The 19,007-nt window shown below is 37.2% G+C and overlaps 1 pseudogene; it reads right to left on the reverse strand.

Moving 5' to 3' along the window:
* Positions 1-4,108: 4,108 nt before the first annotated feature.
* On the reverse strand, positions 4,109-4,652 carry LOC123245620 (annotated as a pseudogene).
* Positions 4,653-19,007: the final 14,355 nt, after the last annotated feature.

A 19,007-nucleotide genomic window follows, 5' to 3' on the forward strand; every position in this document is an offset into this window, starting at 1 on the left:
TTTGTATGATATATGTGCAACAACAAATAGTTTTCTCCCACCCTTTTAAAATCTTTAAATAACCTTTTGCTTGGAAATGAAGTAAATGGAAGCATGAAACAGCTCCAGGAAAGGTCATACCCTCTACTGGTCTTCTACAACCTGAGGAAACTGTGACAGTTAAAACTTCTTGGGCTAAATTAATGCCACTATTTTACAGGAAAGATCAGCAACATTAAAGAAATTGTTCTCCTAAGTCCTATGTGCACATGGTATGGGAAGGATTTTTCTTTGTGATTATTTTAACCTCAGGAAAATGGAAAGGCAGAGATTTACTGAAAAGAGTCCTGGATGGATCTTCAGCACATTACCTTTTGCAATATAGACACAGTTTCATGAAGAAGTCCAACCCTTTCATTTAAAAAAATGGATTCATCTGTTTCAAGTTGTAATGGTACTTGGCTATTTATGGTACCTTAACAGGAATAAACTATTTCATTTTCTGTCAGATTATTACTATTTTTTAGAATTTCTCTGTGTATTGTTAAGGCAGATTTGTACAGAGACCGTATTGTGTAATCTCTGTTTGTTGTTGATAAAAAGCAATCTGAGGTATCCATTTGAGGTAAGATTGGGCTTTAGCAGCAGAAAAAAAAAACTCCTTGGAGGCAGGTTACAAAAAACCAAACCTTATTTAATAACTTTAGGTTTAACAGAAGGAAAAGATAGTAAATGGGCTTTGAAGAAGAGGGTTCCCTAAGATTACTGGGGTACTAAGTTTTTCCCCACTCCCTTCTGGGCCTCACGGCCTTTCTTCATGTCTCGAAACCTTCCTATGCTTCTTATTCTATCTTAATTCCCAATATCTATCTTATCTAAACCTATGTCCAACTATCCTCATTAATTAACATACATACTGCCTCCAAGGTCAGGGCTAGTAGGGCAAAACTGGCCCAACTTGGGCCAACAGTCTGCCTCCTCTCTATCAGGCTCACAGAGACAAAGAAAGAAAAATTTTGCTTCTTAGTGCCAGTCTTCTTTTTCCAACTACTGTCCAGTTGTAGACTCACTTTTCCCAAACTATGTGTGTCCCTCTTGCGAACTCTGTGGAAATACACTTTTTTCCATTGACTCTATATGTAGTTGTGGGAGAATATACATTTATTTTATGATGGAGGTATTAGATTGGTACTTTGTGTCATTTCAGCAAACATTCTTGCTTTGAGCTAATTGTATCCTCTGGTTGACTATTGAAGTGGAAACATATAAGTGGCAGCCTATGAACTATAATTTTAGCAATATTAGCACAGAGTACCTTGAACATGGAGTTGTCTTCCTGTTGGGGACCTAAGCTGTGAGTCTAAGTTCTGAAGAAAAGCTAACCGACACACTATACTGTGGGTGGTGCCAATTCATTTCATCCAAAATGAAGCAATTGAAAGTTTTTGCCTACGTACTGTAATGCAGGAGGCTAACTGCAATACAAGGGGATGGAATGTAGATGGTATAAGGCCAGCCCAAGGGACAGATGTAGAAGTTGGTATGTATAACAGGGGTCCTGCACCTAAGCTGAATGAGAGGTAGATGAAACTCTCTCACTGGCAAAGCCAAGACCCTTTTAAGATCAGGATTCTCTGCCTCTGTCCCTGGGAGTTGGAAACAATTCTATTGGATAGTTGGTGTAGTCTCCAGGAAGGAGGCTGGCACTTCCTGAAACTAATTGTTTGCCAACTAGAGCTAATAATCTGATCTGACTGCTGGTGATACTTGGCTTTTTTTTTTTTTTTTTAACCCTTACCTTCAATTTTGGAGTCATTACTGTGCATTGGCTCCAAGGCAGAAGAGTGGTAAGGGTAGGCAATGGGGGTAAAGTGACTTGCCCAGGATCACACAGCTGGGAAGTGTCTGAGGCCAAATTTGAACCTAAGACCTCCCATCTCTAGGCCTGGCTCTCAATCCACTGAGCTGCTCAGCTGCCCTGGCTACTTGGCCTTTGATAAAGGTAAAGGCAATGACTTCAAAGATCTTTAAGCTTGAGGTTAAATGGGTTTATTGTTAACTAAACTGAATCAGGTAAAAGGGTGTTGGAAAGTGGGTGAGGTAAGCTAAGATCTTGATTAAATAATTTCACTAAATTACTTTAGGAAATACAGAAAGATCTTCTTCAGTGCAGCAGTATAAGAAAGCCTTGAGGGCAATCTCAACTCTGATACTCTTGGTTGCTGACCCAGAGCTGCTAAGCCCTGGGCCAGATGGTGATGTCTTGATAGTAGAATTTGTCTCTTATTTTTAATAAGGGTTGTTGTCTATGCCAGTGAGCTTTTGAATTGGCTAGCTATGTAGTTGTTCCTACCTGCCTAAAGAATCTACCCAAAAACCACCCTGATCGCCCTTTTCCTCTCTAACCCTGAAGATCAGAGCCAGAAGTGAAGTCAGGGGTCTGGGGACCCACTTTTATACCCTCACTTCAACTGTCACCCTGGCACCCGGCCTGGGTCCTCTGCCAGGTTCTGTGTTCTATATTGGCAACTGCCAGCTTGCAACCCATGAAAACATGGTTGTAGGATTTTATCCATAACAATACACAGTGCCTGGTTCATACTATTATTTACTTAACAAATTCTTTTTTTTTAATAGTTCAGAGATTTTATTCTAATAGCTTTAATTACAATGCTTGTTTGTCAAAATGAAAACTAAAAACAAGCATACAAAACAGTTGATGACTAATTGTGTATTGAAAGCAGAGTTTCCACAACACCAAACAAACCAGTTCTGAATTTTTCCCCCATATAAAGTTTAACAGCTCCAGCTTCTTCAGTGTTTATCAAAATACAAAAGAAAAAAAAAAGTAAAGGTTTTTTTTCTTTTCCAGATGGCATATCTGACCCTTGTAGTATGAGGGATAGTAAAGGACATTTCACACATATACAGATAGGGGGATTATTCCAAAATAGGTCCAAATACTTCTAGAATGAAATGACTCTCCAAGCTCTCATGCTCAGTTTATTTTCTTTCAAAACCTAGACACCATAGAGAAATACCTGGTGTTCTTGACAGTGTCTTTGAAATATCTCTAACCAAGTTTTGGGGCTAACGTAGGCTGTGCTTACTGTGGAGAGGTTTCTGGGGTGGTTTCAAACAGAAGCACCACACACTTATTAAAATTAAAATTAAAAGGCTGTTTTTTTTCCCTCCAAATATGTTCGAAAGCTCTTCTCAATGTTTATAACCAGCCACCATCATTGTGTCCTTCCTAAGAGTTATTCAAGTATGATGGAGAACTACTCACAGCCTGACCTGAACTGCAAAAGGGTGAGGAAAGTCTAGTTATAAACAGTTTATGATTGAAGATCTAATGATCTCAGTGTGCAGCCTGCTCCTAACCACAACCTCAAAGCTTTTTTTCCTAATAAGTATCCATGTGAGTACAAATACAAGCACAAACTCTATGAAATACATAAATATCCAAAGACATAGCATTACATGGATCTCTATTTTAACTATGCAAAATTGATCACTCGTTTGATTTTTATCATTTCTCAAGTTTCAAAAGAGAAATGCAGACAATTACAATGGTCTGGTAAAAGTTGTTACTGCAAAACCTACACTAAGCGTATTTCTCCGTTTTTTTGTGTTCAAATGTTTTACTTGTCTTTTTAAATTTTTTTAGTATTTAAAAAAATACTCTGAGTTCAGGTTAGAAACCAACCACCAAAATGGTTCTCCACACATCTCACAGGCCAGTAGGAATAGCATTTGGCTCTGCTGCTGCATATTAAACCCCAGCAACCCAAGCGCCAGTGTGCTTAAAATCCTTTCCCAGTACTAAACGATGAGTTGATTTCTTTACAATAAAAAAAAAGCTGAGTAATATTGCATAGGAGTGCCAGAAACTGCCCCACTGGAAACAAAAACTATTTACATTAAACAAGAAACCTGTTTTCAGGTCTGTATTTGCCACATTTACAGCATGGTGCAATACATACGGTGACAAGGGGTAGGAAAAAACAGCTTCCAGCACTCAATTCCACAAAGTAGCAGTTTGCCACGGGAGAGTAAAGCGAAGGGCGAACAGGAGGAGGAAATAAGAGGGAGAGAAGGAAAAAGGGAGGAGGAACTTTTTTTTGTTTCATTTCTGGTTTCGGAGCTGATTGGACAACCAGTCCAGTCCTTCATAGAGACCATCCCCACTAGTGGCACAGGTGGCTTGGATGTACCAGTTTCTGTGACGGAGACAATGCTGTCCGAGTTTATCTGTGATTTCAGCTGCATTCATGGCATCCGGAAGATCCTGTTAGCAAAAACTAATAAGACGGCATCCCTAAGCTCATCCTCTGCCAACATTCTCATCAATTCTTCTCAGACCTCATTCACTCGCTCTCTGTCATTGCGGTCAACCACAAAAATCAGTCCTTGTGTATTTTGGAAGTAAAGGTGCCATAAGGGTCGGATTTTGTCCTGGCCACCTACATCCCACACCGTGAAGCTAATGTTTTTGTATTCTACAGTTTCTACATTGAAACCTATAGTGGGAATAGTAGTTAATATTTCACCCAGCTTCAGTTTGAACAAAATACTTGTCTTTCCTGCAGCATCCAGACCAACCATTAGAATCCTCATTTCTTTTTTTTGCCAAAGAGCCCCTTGAAGAGGCTAGCAAATATATTCCTCATGTTCCAAGTGTGATGTATTGAACGTTGGCAAAAGAAACCTCCCCACTCCTGAGCCTCGGGCTTCCCCGGCTGCTGCTCCTTCCTTTTTTTCTCGCTCTCCAGGCGTTGGTTTCACTTCCACAAGATGGCAGCTCCCGATGGCAGCCACGTCAGTGCCAGGGAAGGCCAACTTAACAAATTCTTTTGAGTCTATTAACCCACCTAGAGTTTTATGTAATTTGTTGTTATTCATCTCACCTTCAAAATGAAACATAAAAGTATATAACTTCATTATTCATGCACTAGTATAAGGACTCACTCAATCTGTGGTCATTTAGCCATCTGAAGATAGAATTTCTCTCCAAAGACACCTAGAGAAGATAATATATAAAAGGAGCATGAAACAAAATTCATTTTATCTTTTCCCATATTTATTCAGACTTAACTTTGCCTTATCTGTACAAAATGGATTTAGATCCCCTGGCCCAATCCCTTAAATTAGACTTTGATCTTAACTGTTGATTTTTACCACTATTAGTCATTAAAAAAAAATACAAGGTCATAAGCAAAGACAATTCTTTTTTTCCTGTTTCTCACTATCCTCTCTCTCTCTGTAGGGTTATAATAATTAAGAAAGCCAGTAATTAAATGTTAGGGATGGAAGGGAGAGAGCCAGAGAGTCTATGAGGTTAGACTCTCTTCTAGCTCTCCCCTCCTGCTGAATATTCACTGATGAGACTTTGAGGGGGTTGTCACCCTGAAACTGGGTGACCTAGATGGTCTTGCCACCCCACAGGATTTGGGGGCAAAGCTTCCCTATAAGAGGAGGTATGGGGGACCCCAATCTGATTCTTAATGAGGGCAGGGTTCATGCAAGCCTCCCCTGAGGTCAGTCAACTTCACAGCCGGGTGTCTGGCTCCAAGATGGAGGCAGCCAGACCAAGCTGTGATTCCCTCCCCCTCGTCTCTCAGGCACTCTGGAATGCTATTAGACCAATGAATGTTTTTTATTAATATCAATATAGGGATTGGGGAAAGGGGTGAAGGGCAGAGGGATTTTGGGGTGCCCTCTTCTCTATTTCTATGGGGTCCGTCACTCAGGTGGGAACCTTTGAGGTTCCCCCTCCTAAGTGTCTCCCCTTGCCTCTTCTCCTTCAGATTCTATTTCTATTTCTTTTCTATAATTGTAAGTTACACTAGAAAGGGTCTCTCAGCAAGGTTGGGTAATGGGGGAAGGAGCCTAAGAGATTGCTCCCAAAATGGAGTCCTAAAACTTAGCTGACTTGATGGTTGAAGTCTTGATGGGTGAGATGAGATGGAATCTTTGACCAGGGAATCAGGGTTTCAATGTCCAAAGAAAGATCCTCAGGAAGCCCTCAGGACCAGATCTGAGCTGGGATGTTTTCCTCCTCCTTCTCTTAGTCCTCCGCTGGAAGTCCTTTCCTCCTCTTTCCTCTTCCGGAGCATTACACAGAATTCGCTCTGGTCCCAACTATCAGTAACTGTCACCAACGGCCTTCTTCTGGCTCTTTTTGTCCTATCCCCCATCCTTACAGGGTTTAGTAGATCACCACATATAATAAATAGCCCAACCACTTTATCTCTAAAGTTCCTTACACAAAATTTCAGTTTTGTCTTCTCAAGTAAAAATCTATTCATAAGCCTTGGTTAATCATACTGAAAATAAATCTCCTTTAAGTAACCACAGAATAATTTCACAAAGATAACCACAGTAGGCACTAACATTTTAATGCTATTTTTTTTCTATAACTGGCTATTTGCTAGACTTAAAGAATTTATCCACATTGTATTCACTTTAATTCAATGTGTTTATTAAGGGCTTACTACATAAAAGACACTCAACTCTGTCCAAGACACTGAAATGGATGCTAGGGATAGAAAGACAAAAATAAGAAATCATGCCTGTCCCCCAGGAGCTTACATGCTATTGGAGGATGTAGCAGTAAACAGATATGTGGCAGGATAATTTGAGAATAGAGGAATCCCTGACAATTCAAAGATTTGGAAAGGCTTAGAGTTGGCAACTGACCTTAGCTTTAAGAGAGAGGAAGAAATATGTTTCAACTCTGAGCGAAGGGCAAAAGTAAACAGCATTGTCCCAAAAGAGTACTTTGTTAAAATAAAAAAAAATTATTAAATTTATTTAAAACAGCATTAAAAAAAACTTACCTTCATTCTTAGAACCAATACTATGTATTGGTTCCAAGGCAAAAGAGTGGTAAGGACTAGGCAATGGGAGTCAAGTGACTTGCCCAGGGCCACATAGCTAAAAAAGTGTCTGAGACCAGAATTAAACCCAGGACCTCCCATCTCTGGGCCTGTCTTTCAATACACTGAGCCACCCAACTGTCCTCTAAAACAGCATTTTCTGAAAGTAATTTATTTAAAATAAAATTAAAAAATATTAGAAGATAAATATATTTATCTTTAAAATATCTTTCTATTGAATTAAAATATTTTACAAAGGATAATGAAAAGTTCTAATGACTCTGTTAAACATGACAGATTATATAATCTTTTTTATTGGTAAGATTTGCCATCTATAGCTATGAAACCAAGTCCTGGATTCAGGATTTCATCACTGACTTGATGCAGTAGTGTTTCTCTCCAGTTTTTCAATAGCACTTGAACTAGATGGCATTAATGTACCAATATACTATGGTAATTAAATTAAATCTATCCTGCCCATCTTTAGATTTAATCACCAAAGGTGAAAACATCTCCACTTAACTCACAAGTTGGGAGGTCTATAGCCCATGTGTGCTAGAGTGAGTGACAAAAGAGAAAAGCATCTTTTGTGATTGAACACATAAACTAAGAGGAAGGAAAAGGAAGTGACACAAAAGAGGCCACTTTAAAAAGAGAGTTCTGTGAGCTCAGGGCTTTCTTCTGGTTCGTGACCAGGACTTGGAGGAGCTTTGGAGCTGGTGAGACTGTTCTTCAATCTTTCCTTTGGAATTTCATGTGGTGAGTTTAAAAACTGAACTTCTCTTAAGGAACTTCCCTTTCAAAGAGACTCTGTGACTGAAGCTTTTGCTTCATATGCCTCTGGGGCCTTCGGGCCTTGGCCCTCAGTTTAAGGCATGGCCTTTTCCATTTGAGGACTAGTTAGATCTGCTTGGGTTAAACCAGAGACCTAAGTGAATTATTTATTTGTCAGGTTAATTATCTTACCTTATCCCCTCTCTAAATTTCTTACTTTCTCTCTCTCTCTTCTCATTTGTAAATAAACTTTCATAAGTCATTTTAACTTGAGGTTATTTTTTAATTGGGAATTGATAATTATTCAATTCCCTGGTGACTAAACATTTTAATATATTCAACCAAAACCCCCCTTTTTACCCCTTACAATACATTCCTTTTAAAAATGTATTTATTGTTTTTATATCACATTCATTATTGAATATATTTCTTCCCTGCCTAGAGAGTCTTCCTTTCTTTTTTTAAATTTTATTTTTATTGTCATGCAAAACACATTTCCATATTGGTCATTATTGTAAGAACAAACTCATATATAACTAAAACCCCCAAATAAAACCATAAATATACTGATGTGAATGATGACTCCAAGAGTTCTTCTCTGGAGATAGATAGTATTCCCTAGCATAAGTCTTTCAATATTGTCTCAGATCATTGCATGAGCCTTCCTTTATAACATCCTTTCTTTAAAAAAGAGGAAGAAAGAGAAAAAAGAAATCTACAATTCAGCAACACTAGACAAAGTAAGGAAGAAAGAGAAAAAAGAAATCTACAATTCAGCAACACTAGACAAAGTATTAAACTCATCAGATAGTATATATGATATTCTATACCCATAGCCTCTACCTCCACATAGAACAAAGGTCAATACATTTCCTCAAGTCTCTTTTGGGGCACATCTTATTCATTAATATAGCATTCAGTTTTGTTTCATTTTTCTTCCTATTTACATCATTTTCATTGTGTATATTTCTTTCTTGATTCTATTTGCTTCATTCTGCTTCAGTTCATGTGTATCTTTTAATGTTTCTCTGAATTCCTCTTATTTGTAATTCCTTATAGCACAGTAATATATTCTATTATATTTATGCACCACAGTCACTCACAACTGATGGACACCTAATTTTTTTCCAGTTATTTGCTACCACCAAAAGTACTGCTCTAAAAATTTGAGTGCATACTGGACTTTTAGTTTTTAGTCATTTGCCATCACACACACAAAAGAACTACTATTAACATCTGATTGTAAATTGATTGGGCTTTTCTTCTAGACTCTGATCTTCTCTAGGACTGATAGGGTTGAGGCTCAAGGTTTGGAGTAGAGGCTGAGAGGTCACCATAGGAGTGAGGCATGAACCACGTTCTGTGTATTTGTTTTCTGACCTAAGAGACAACAGTGAAAGAATTGGTGTCTGGAAGTCCAGACTGAAAAGCTGGTGAACAGAAGTTTTTCCCATGGGGGTGTTTTAGGCTAGAGGTTCTGGAGATTGCACATCACCACAGCAGAAATAGAGAACATAATATCTTCAGAGCTCTGAGAGCGAGCAAAGCTGATGAAGTACACAGTGATCCAGGCACATCACTTCAATTTGAGAATCAGACTGCATTCATGTGCTGAATATCATTCCTAACAAGTCTATGTAACCCAGGCTCAGTTCCTCCAGTGCCTTGTTGTTCTCTTGGGTAGATGGTTTGTACCTCAGCATCTTGTTGGGGTACCAGAGGTGGGCCATGCTATAGCTCAAGGGGCTTGTAGAAGGAGAAGCAAAGTATTGCTTTAATATTTGCAATCTGCTTTACACGTATTATCTTGTTTAATCCTCACAGCTACCCTGTGTGGTAGGTAGTATTATTATCCCCATCTTATAGCTGAGGAAACTAAAGCTAAGTGACTTAGCTTGCCCAGAGTCACACAACTAGTTAGTTCCTGAGGCAAGATTTGAACTCAAATCTTCTAGACTCCGAGTCCAGCTCTATCCATTTAAAGATCACAGTTTACATTTCAATAGCACTTTATGGTCAATTATGGTTTTCTCTCATAATAGTTCTCTGAGATATGTACCTAAAGTATTCCTGTGCCCATTTTACACATGAGGAAACATATTCTGAGAGATACAGAGCCAAACAAATAGGTACACATCTGAAGCAAGCTTTAAATTCGGGTCTCCTGACCCCTGCTTTAGTGCTCTTTTCTTTAAGCTACATTCTTCTAACTCTTTTACCAAATGCTCTGGAGGACACAAATGTATAATAAGGCATTTCTTCCCATAAGGAGCTTATGGTTGACTAAAATGAGGAAGGGGTCCTTTTGTTGGCTGGAGTTCATGGTTAGGCAGTTAATATTAGCATTGGGGAGTTAGGGATATAAAGAGAAAACATCTAAAATGCGGGAACGTGAGTCCTTTTTAAATTTACCCCAAATCTCACTGGTTTCTGAATTAGGGAATAAATATCTTATAAGAATGAGAAACTTGCTAACTTTTTCATGATTGTGTTTCCTCCTTTGACTTGGTGGTAGGCACCACAGGGGTAGTTTTCTTTAGCCTGAGATCTGGGCACTGCTTTCTGATCCTATGAGGAAATAACAAAGCACATGGAAAAGAGCAAAGCAAAACTAAACAAACCTTATTCTAACTCAAAGAAGTTCAGTTGGTAAAGGATTTAGTAAAAGTCCCAATTTTTAATTTTAGATCAATTAATCTTTCTGTCCCAGAGTGTGCTGCTAGAGGAGATTTCAAAAATCAACATTGGGCACATGAGGATAATCTGCCAAATTATTAAATCTGAATTTTCACTATTGCATGATGTTGTTAATACTTTTCCAGCTTTTTTAATCTACAGAATACTTAAATAAGAGTTAAAAATCATGGACCACTCCTAATACTCGCTAACCTCCTTTAGCCCAAATCCAAATTAATGGGACACATCACTATTTTGGATGAGGACTCCAGTGAACTGATGATTAATTTATGACCTTCCATTGTTTCTTTTTTTGCAATTTTTATTTTCATTAATATCTTTTGTTTTTACATATCACTTTAATTTCTAAATATATCCCTCCCAGTATATCAGTCTTTATAAACAAGAAATAAATTAAAAAAAAGAAAATACAAGGAAAAAAAACACTTTAGGTAGGTAGATGGTGAAGTGTGGAATCAGGAAGCAAGTCCAAATCCTGACCTAGACACTTATTGTGTATTCCTGAACAAATCATTTAACCGTTTTGTGCCTCAGTTTCTCCATCTGTAAAATGAGAGTTTAGACTTGATGGTCTTGAACACTCCTTTTAGCTGTAAATCTATGAGACCATGGGTTATACTCTTAAGTATCATAACCAAAATATCAACCCATAATGACAGGTATTACAGATTGGTAAGTAGAGCACTGAATAGAATGCTGAACTGAGTCAGGAAGATGAGTTCAAATCCCACCTCAGATACTTACTAGCTCTGTGCAAGTTGTCTTGCCTCTGTCTGCCTTAGTTTCTTTATCTATAAAATGGGGATATAATAGTACTTATCTCACAGGGATGTTGTGATGATCAAACAAGATAACATTTATAAGGCATTTTGTCAACCTTAAAGTATTATATAAAGGTAAGCTACTATTTCCATGACAGCATGTGCAACATTTCATATATTATCTTTGCAAAATTTCCTAGTGATTAATTTCTTTAAAAATCAAAATACTTTATAATTATTGTAGGAATAAAAACATGTAAGTATTTTTATGCTATGTTATCTTAAGAAAAAACAATCCCTGGAAGGACCTGACAGAATATGGACTATTTCTGGACAATAGTTTGAGAGATATTTTGGTTAGACAGCATACTTCTTTTATTCCTTCTTTTTTAGACAATACTAAGCTAGGCAATTGAGGTTAAATGACTTACACAGGGTCACATTGCTAGGAAGTACTTGGAGCCAGATTTGAATTCAGGACCTTCCATCTGCAGGCCTGGCCCTCTATCTAGGGAGCCAACTATGTGCCCTTAGACAACAGTGAGATGCTAAAATAAAAAGATAACTTACTGAAGATTGAAAATAAACTAGTTCTTATTTATTGCTTGTTACAGAAAAACCACAAAAAAAATCATTAGGGACTCATAATTTTCCAAAACTTAAAGCACTATATAAAGACTAACTAATCTAACATCTTAGTTAAATATACTATATTTCACATCCGTAGTTCTTCAGCTCTGCAAAATTTTCTGATGGTTAATTTCTTTAAAAATCAAAATATTTTATAAATATTGTAGGATCAAAACTATAAAGACATACCTATATTAAGTATGACACAAAGGCACAAATGACAAATGTTTTTCATTGGTTGAGAGTCAGTGTTCTGGATATTTTTATCACATTTATCACATATATTTGTATAATTATAATATTTTTCACATATTTTATCACAAGTGCATTCCAGCTGCACTGGCCCAAGTCTATCATTTCCATCTTACTGTCAATAGAGTTTTTCTGTGGGATCCAAGTGCACAAATGCAATTGCCTATATAGCTTTCCAACATGATCTTGGGGAGTTACAGATTGCACAAAAGGTTAGAGGGTGTTTTGTCAGACTTAAAAGAATAAAATGAAATGCATCTCTCCTCTTGAAATACTTTTTTACTTCAGAAAGCCTGATATTTTAATGTTAACAAGACTTGCACTTTAAGGGGGGAAAGACATTTGAACTGCAGTACAATGAACTGGGTGTATATTTTTCTTTCCTAAAGTATTAAAAATAATACCAGGGGAGCAGCTGGGTGGCTTAGTGGATTGAAAGCCAGGCCTAGAGGTGGGAGGTCCTGGGTTCAAATCCAGCCTCAGACACTCCCTAGTTGTGTGTGACCCTGGGCAAGTCACTTAATCCCCCTTTGCCTAGGTTGCTCTTTTGCCTTTGTACTAATTTACAGTATTGATTCTCATACAGAAGTTAAGGGTTTAAAAAAAATACCAGGAGAATAAAACCAGGAAATGTGTAGATATAACACTGCTAAATAACATGAGCAGACATAACAATAGTCAAATTCACTAGGTTTTCTTTGTTTGTTTGCTAACTGGTTTTGACTGGAGACAGAAATACTGGGTTCAAATCCTGCCCCTGCTACTTACTACCCATATAACCTTAAGTAAATCAGGTAAGTTTACCTCATTTGTAAAAACAAAGGCATTAGAGGGCTTGAGTCAAGAAGGTGGCTTAGAAGCAGCAGAAGCCAAATCCTCTATGACTATCCTTCTATACCAATAAAAAAAATACTTCAAAAAAGACAAAAATCCAAATCCAATAATAATAAGGAGCCACAAGACTCTCCTACTGGATTCAACTTGAAAGGTATGCAGAGAAAGTTGAATTCTCGGGTATAAGGGAAAAATGGAAAGACCCAACTTCCCTCCCCCATCTACCATACTGAGACCTGTAGCAGAACTTGGGCTGAAGTGGGATCTTAGGGTGAAAGCTGCAACCACAACAGAGTCATAGGTCTGGAACAATTCCCCAAAAATGGATTGTGCTTTTTTTTTTTTTAATTTTTCCATATAACACTAAATCCTTAGCAAACTATGGTGTAGTAATAACAGGTAGAAAGGTGACATTCTACTCTTTATGATTTTAATTTAAAGTAATTTAGGACAAATAAAAGTAAGATGATAACATTCTTGGAATTCAGCAAGAAGCTATAATTGAGATTCTAAATCTGTTGGTAACAATGTTATTCTATGTCTTCTATTTTTATGTCTTTTCTATCTTACTATTGTTCTTGCTTGCCAAATCTCAGATTATTTATTGGAATGGAAAACTTTTAAAACAAAGTGTGGCAATTATTACCAACCTTAACATTTCCTGATTTTCTACTCAGAATTTAAAATTCAGGGAACTGAGTCAGCCCTTTCATGCAATTAGTTGTCATTTTGTAGATCTTGTGTTCACAATATCTCTTGAATCCAACTACTCCACACAATCATAGAATTGGAAAATTGGAAGGAATCTAAGTGGCCATCTAGTTCAACTAAGTGAATTCTCTAAATGAATTTTCTCTATAACATACTTGGCAAGTGGCTATGTAGCTTTTTTACCCTACAAGAAGGACAAACTCACTACCTATATTTAGGCAGCTCGCTGTACTTTTACAGAGCTCTGATTATTAGAAAGCTTTTCCTGACATCAAACTGAAATTGGTTTATCTTTGCAACTCTGATCCTATCCATTACTATTGGTTTTGCCCTGTACAGTCAGAGATTGAGTTGAATGCCTCTTCAACATGATAGCCCTTCAGATGTTTGAACATTGCTAGCTGTCATTTCCTCCCTGAATTTGTTCTCCAGGTTAAACAGACCCAGTTCCTTCAACTGATGTTCAGATGATATAAATTCATGATGATGTTTCTTAATCTGTTTATTCTTCTCTGGTTACTTTCAGCTTTCCAGTGTCCTTAAACTATGGCACTTCAAACTGAACATTATATTACAAAGTAGGAGCTGAGTTAGCTTCACTGTGGTATGAGTGAAAAGAGATCAGTGTCCTTGATGATTTTAACAGGGTAACATTGGACTGGCTAGAATAAAATGAAATTAAATAGCAGTAGAAGTAAATTCTTACACATGTACAGAAAAAAGTCAACTTCAAAAAGATAGAAGAGGAAGGCATGATTAGATAGCAGTTGTTTTTTTTTTTTCCTGAAAAAGTCCAGCGGATTTTATTGGAATGAAAATTCATGTCATTTTGCAATGTGATGGGGCAGCCAAACAAACAAACACACATTAAACAGACCTTGAGATACGTTAAGAGAGGTATAGCTTTTAGGAATAAGGAGACGATAGTTCTCTCTGTCCTTCATGCTTCTCAGACTTCACTTGTTTTTTTACTCAGTTTTGTCTCCTTTTAGTAATCTTTTCATTTATAATGTGTGCATTATTGGGGCAGCTAAGTGGAGCAGTGGATAGGAAACTCTGAAATAAAGATCTTCCTGACTTCACATCTGGATTCAGATACTAGCTATGTGACCTTGGGCAAGGTCCTTAACTCTGTTTGCCTCAGTTTCCTCATTTTTAGAATAATCTGGAGAAGGAAATGGCAAACCACTCTTGTGTCTTTGCCACGGAAACCTCAAATGGGTCACAAAGTATCAGACATGTCTGAAAATTATGGAACAACAAATCATTGTGTATAGTACTCCTTTGGTTATACTAATTTTACTCTATGCCCATTCATTAAAATGTTCCCATATTTATCTGAATTCTTTTCATTCATCATCTCCTCTGCCTACTATAATACACATTGCCCAATGGATTCCATCATATTCATATTCCACAATGTTTACAGTCATTCCCCAACCCCCTAGTCATTTTGTTTCCAGAAAAAAGTACTGCTGGGAAATGTTTTGTATATATTAGACATCTGACTGAGTCTTTGATGTTCTGGGGGATATATTCGGTAGTGGGCTTGCTGGGTTAAATGCTCTGAGTAATTTAGTCACTTTTCTTGAACAATTACAAATTGATATCTCAAATAGTTGGATTGATTTAAAAGCTTTACTAACAATGCATTAACATTCCTATCTGTCTATTCCCCCACCAAATGGATTCTTTGAATTCTTTGTCATTGTTGAGGAGTATGAGGTGAAATCTCAGTTTTTTAAAGCTTGCATTTCTTTTACTATTAGTAATTCACATGTTTTCTGTAATTCCTTAAAGTCTGAAATTCTTTTGAGAAGAATATTTGACCCCTTATCTTTTGGGGAATATCTTTTGGTCTTGAACATTAGTGCCAATTTACCATCTTGTTTCAATTCTTCCAGGATTATGTCAGCCTATGTTCTGGATCCTTGCATTGCTGATAATAGTTAAGTCATTCAGAGATGATCATCATATTTAGTTGCCATTACTGTCTCTACATTTTTACTCCAAAGACCCTGAAGCAGAGATTTAGACTATGAAGGCAAAGATGGTATCTTATTTTTTCACCAAAATGATCCAATGTCTTAAAGTGCTTGTAGGTTTTTTTGGTATCTTCCCATATAGATTATCAGGATGTAGACAAGTACCTTTTAATACTTTTTTTTTACCACTGAGTCATGATGCCTCAGTGGCTAAATACTGGGCCTAGAGTAAGGAAAATGAGTTCAAATCTGGATGCAGACACCTAGTGGCTCCTGGCAAGTCACTTATTCTTTGGTTGGCTTCAATTTCCTCAACTATAAAATGGGAATAATTACAGCAAAAACCTCACAGAGTTGTTGTGGGTCTCAAATGAAATAATATTTGTAAAGTGCTTAGCATAGTGCCTGGCACATAGTAGGTAGTTAATACATGTTTATTCTCTTCTCTCCCTCCTTCCTCTCATTTTTTTATTTCTCTGTCCATTATTGAAAGACATCTTTCCTCCTGGTATTTCATCATCATTCTTTGTTGTTCCAAAAGTTTCTTTCTTCTCATTGGTTGAGATTTTTTCCATGGGAAGAGTATAATACCTACACTGAAAAGAACACAGGCTTGGGAATAAGAGAACCTGGTTTCAAGTCTTGCCTCTAATGTTTATTCTCTGGGTCAGTTTGGACAATTCACTTATCCCAAGGGCTCCCATTTCCTTATATGTAAAATAATGAAGTGAAAATACAGTAGATTATCTCTGTGGTATCTCTTAGATCTCCATTTAATCTTATGACCTATGTGGCACTTTTGTGCATTGATCCAAGAATTTCCCAGGATACAGTTTATGGGGTTTTTTTTTGAAATATACCAGTATGATCAGCTGTCATTGAGCTAGTATGATCAGATTTCTGTCAAAATTATAATATAAATAGAAACTATCCACAGTTATTATCTCCCAGAAGGTTTTAGGTAGAAATCTAACTGCCAGTCACTTTTGCTGCTTCATCTCTTTTCTTTCTTATTACTGATCAGACTTCAAGCAATGTCATCTTTCTGTCTTGCCTCTGTGAGGGAAGTGAAGGGATGAAGGTAGGAGGATTGGAAAAATGGGAGAAAGGAGGGAGGAAGGTAGAGGAAGGGAAAGGAAGGTAGTGCGTCCCAGCCCCAGCAGGGGGGAATTGATCAGAGCCCTTGAGGGGCTCAAATAAAAGATAGCAACTTTAGGGTTTAGAATAGCTAGGTTTTATTTTAATTAGAAAAGAGAAGGTCTAGGTAAAATTAGGAGGTAGATAGAAAGGGAAAAGGTGCCTAGAGAGAGAGCTCAGGATCCAGCCTCCAGGGCTCCAGAGCAGACCCTCCAGGGTAGAGAGAGCTCCAGGGTAGAAACTGCAGAGCCTCCAGGGTCAAGAGAGAAAAGATGCCAAACTTTCTCTTTTATCCTTTCTCTGACACCTCCCACCAAGGAAGTGGGGGAAGGTGTAGCAGAGAGATTCCTGGGAGTTGTAGTCTCCCAGGGCTTATGATAATTCCAAATGAAGCACCTCTTAACTGACTCAGCTTGACAGGTTTGCTCCAATAGGATTTGAATATTACAAGAAATTTTTCTTACTAATTAATAGTCCCCCAATCAATTTATTTCAATTATTATTTTTTTTTTCATTTGGCTATTTGGTCTTTTTTTCTGCCAAGGACTTAGGTATTGGATGGTATTCAGTGTAAAAGATGAATCCTGAGCAGAGTCATAAGCAACCAAGCTGTATAGCATTTTCAGAGTTGGTTAAGAATCTGTCCACTGATCAATATTGGTTTCCTGTAGTGTGAAATCTTGGAGCTCTGTGGGAAACATGCCAATGTCTGCAAATGACACGTAGGGTGCTCTGTAGAAGCATTTGAAAAATGAGAAGCACTTCACAGTCATTTCCAGTGAATGGCAGTGAGTAGTAGGACATCGTAATATAGAACGGAGAAAGCAAAATCTAAGAAGGATAGTTTTTAATTTTTAAGGACTCCATTTTGTGCTAAAAATCAGGATAAAACACTCAATGATTCAATTTAACTCAACAAATGCCTTTTAATCACTTGCTGCATGCAGAGTAATATAAAGGTACTGTAGAAGATACAATAATTAGATTATTTCCCTTGTGAAATTTTTACTTTTCTTGGGGGAGGGATATATGCTATGTGCATAAGAAAGTATAAGATGAAAAAGAACATGATAAATACATAAGAAAGTTGCTTAAAAATTATCACCAAATGAAGCCAAGGCTCCCTGGGCCTCAGCTCAGAAAATTACTGCAGCTGTCACCACTGCTAAGATATCTCTTATTTCCACAACTTTGCATAAACTCTTCCCCATGCCTGGAATGCACACACTCTTCACTTCTATGTCTTAGAATCCTAAAATTTGCTTCAAGTATCAGCTCAAGTGTCATCTTCTACATGAAGTGTTTCTCATTAATCCAGTAGCTACTACTTCTTTCACAAATCATCTTATCATTGAGTCATAGACATACACAGGAACCAGAGGAATTCCTTTCAATCCCATTATTTTACCTATGGGAACATTGAGGCTTAAGAAAGCAGAATCAGAGAAGATCATAATTAAAACTCATACATACTAACTGGTCAGGACCAGACTTAATGGACATATTTTAGTGGAACTACAGAGAAGAATAATACTTCCCTGTTCAATTCTGGAGTGGTACAGAGTCACACAAATTTTTTAAAAAGGGGACACTATAACACTTTGATGGACCTGTGTTCTCCTTGATTAGGCAACCCCTCCAACAATACTTATAATAACTCATCTCTATCTACTCCTCTTGGGAAACTAGTGTCAATGTCCTCTTGTAAATCCTTGGGGGATAAGGGGAAGCAAGGCATAAATACCAATATTATGAAGTCCAGGTCTAGATTTCTTTCCATTCGGTGGCTTCTTTGTTCTTACATATTTCTCTTTCCAACCTCCCAGTAGAGCATCTTCTTGATAGCATCTCTTATACCACTTCTCTATAAGACACTGTATGTAAAAAGTTCCCTGCATCATACTATATTTGCTCAAGCACTCTCAAAGTCTCTATAATTTCATCTTTGCTTTTCTGTTTCTCTTATACAGTCCTACAAAGTGAAAAATAAAACCTATCATAGTCTTAACAATAAATATTTCCTGTTTGACCTCATTCTCACATTATAACTCTGAGGATCAGTACTTGAGAATTTGTGTAATTATTCATGAGAGAAGTTTAGAAATTGATGAATTAAGCTTGGAAGTCTTAATATGTCATGAAAAATAATTATAGCTTCTCTCAAGAAAAACACTTTCATATCACTTCTCAAATGAAAGTCTGACTTTGCCTCCTGAATGCACAGAGGTAGATTTTATTAACAATAGCATGGGAACTCCTAAGACGAAGAGAACAATTGTCTGTAAAGGTCACATGGATGGTTAATAAAAAATATTATTTGGATTATTAGCCATTGCTGTCACAAAAACAGTACTATGTAGGGCTTC

This window comes from Gracilinanus agilis, chromosome 4 (genome assembly GCF_016433145.1).
Source record: "Gracilinanus agilis isolate LMUSP501 chromosome 4, AgileGrace, whole genome shotgun sequence".
NCBI lineage: Eukaryota > Metazoa > Chordata > Mammalia > Didelphimorphia > Didelphidae > Gracilinanus > Gracilinanus agilis.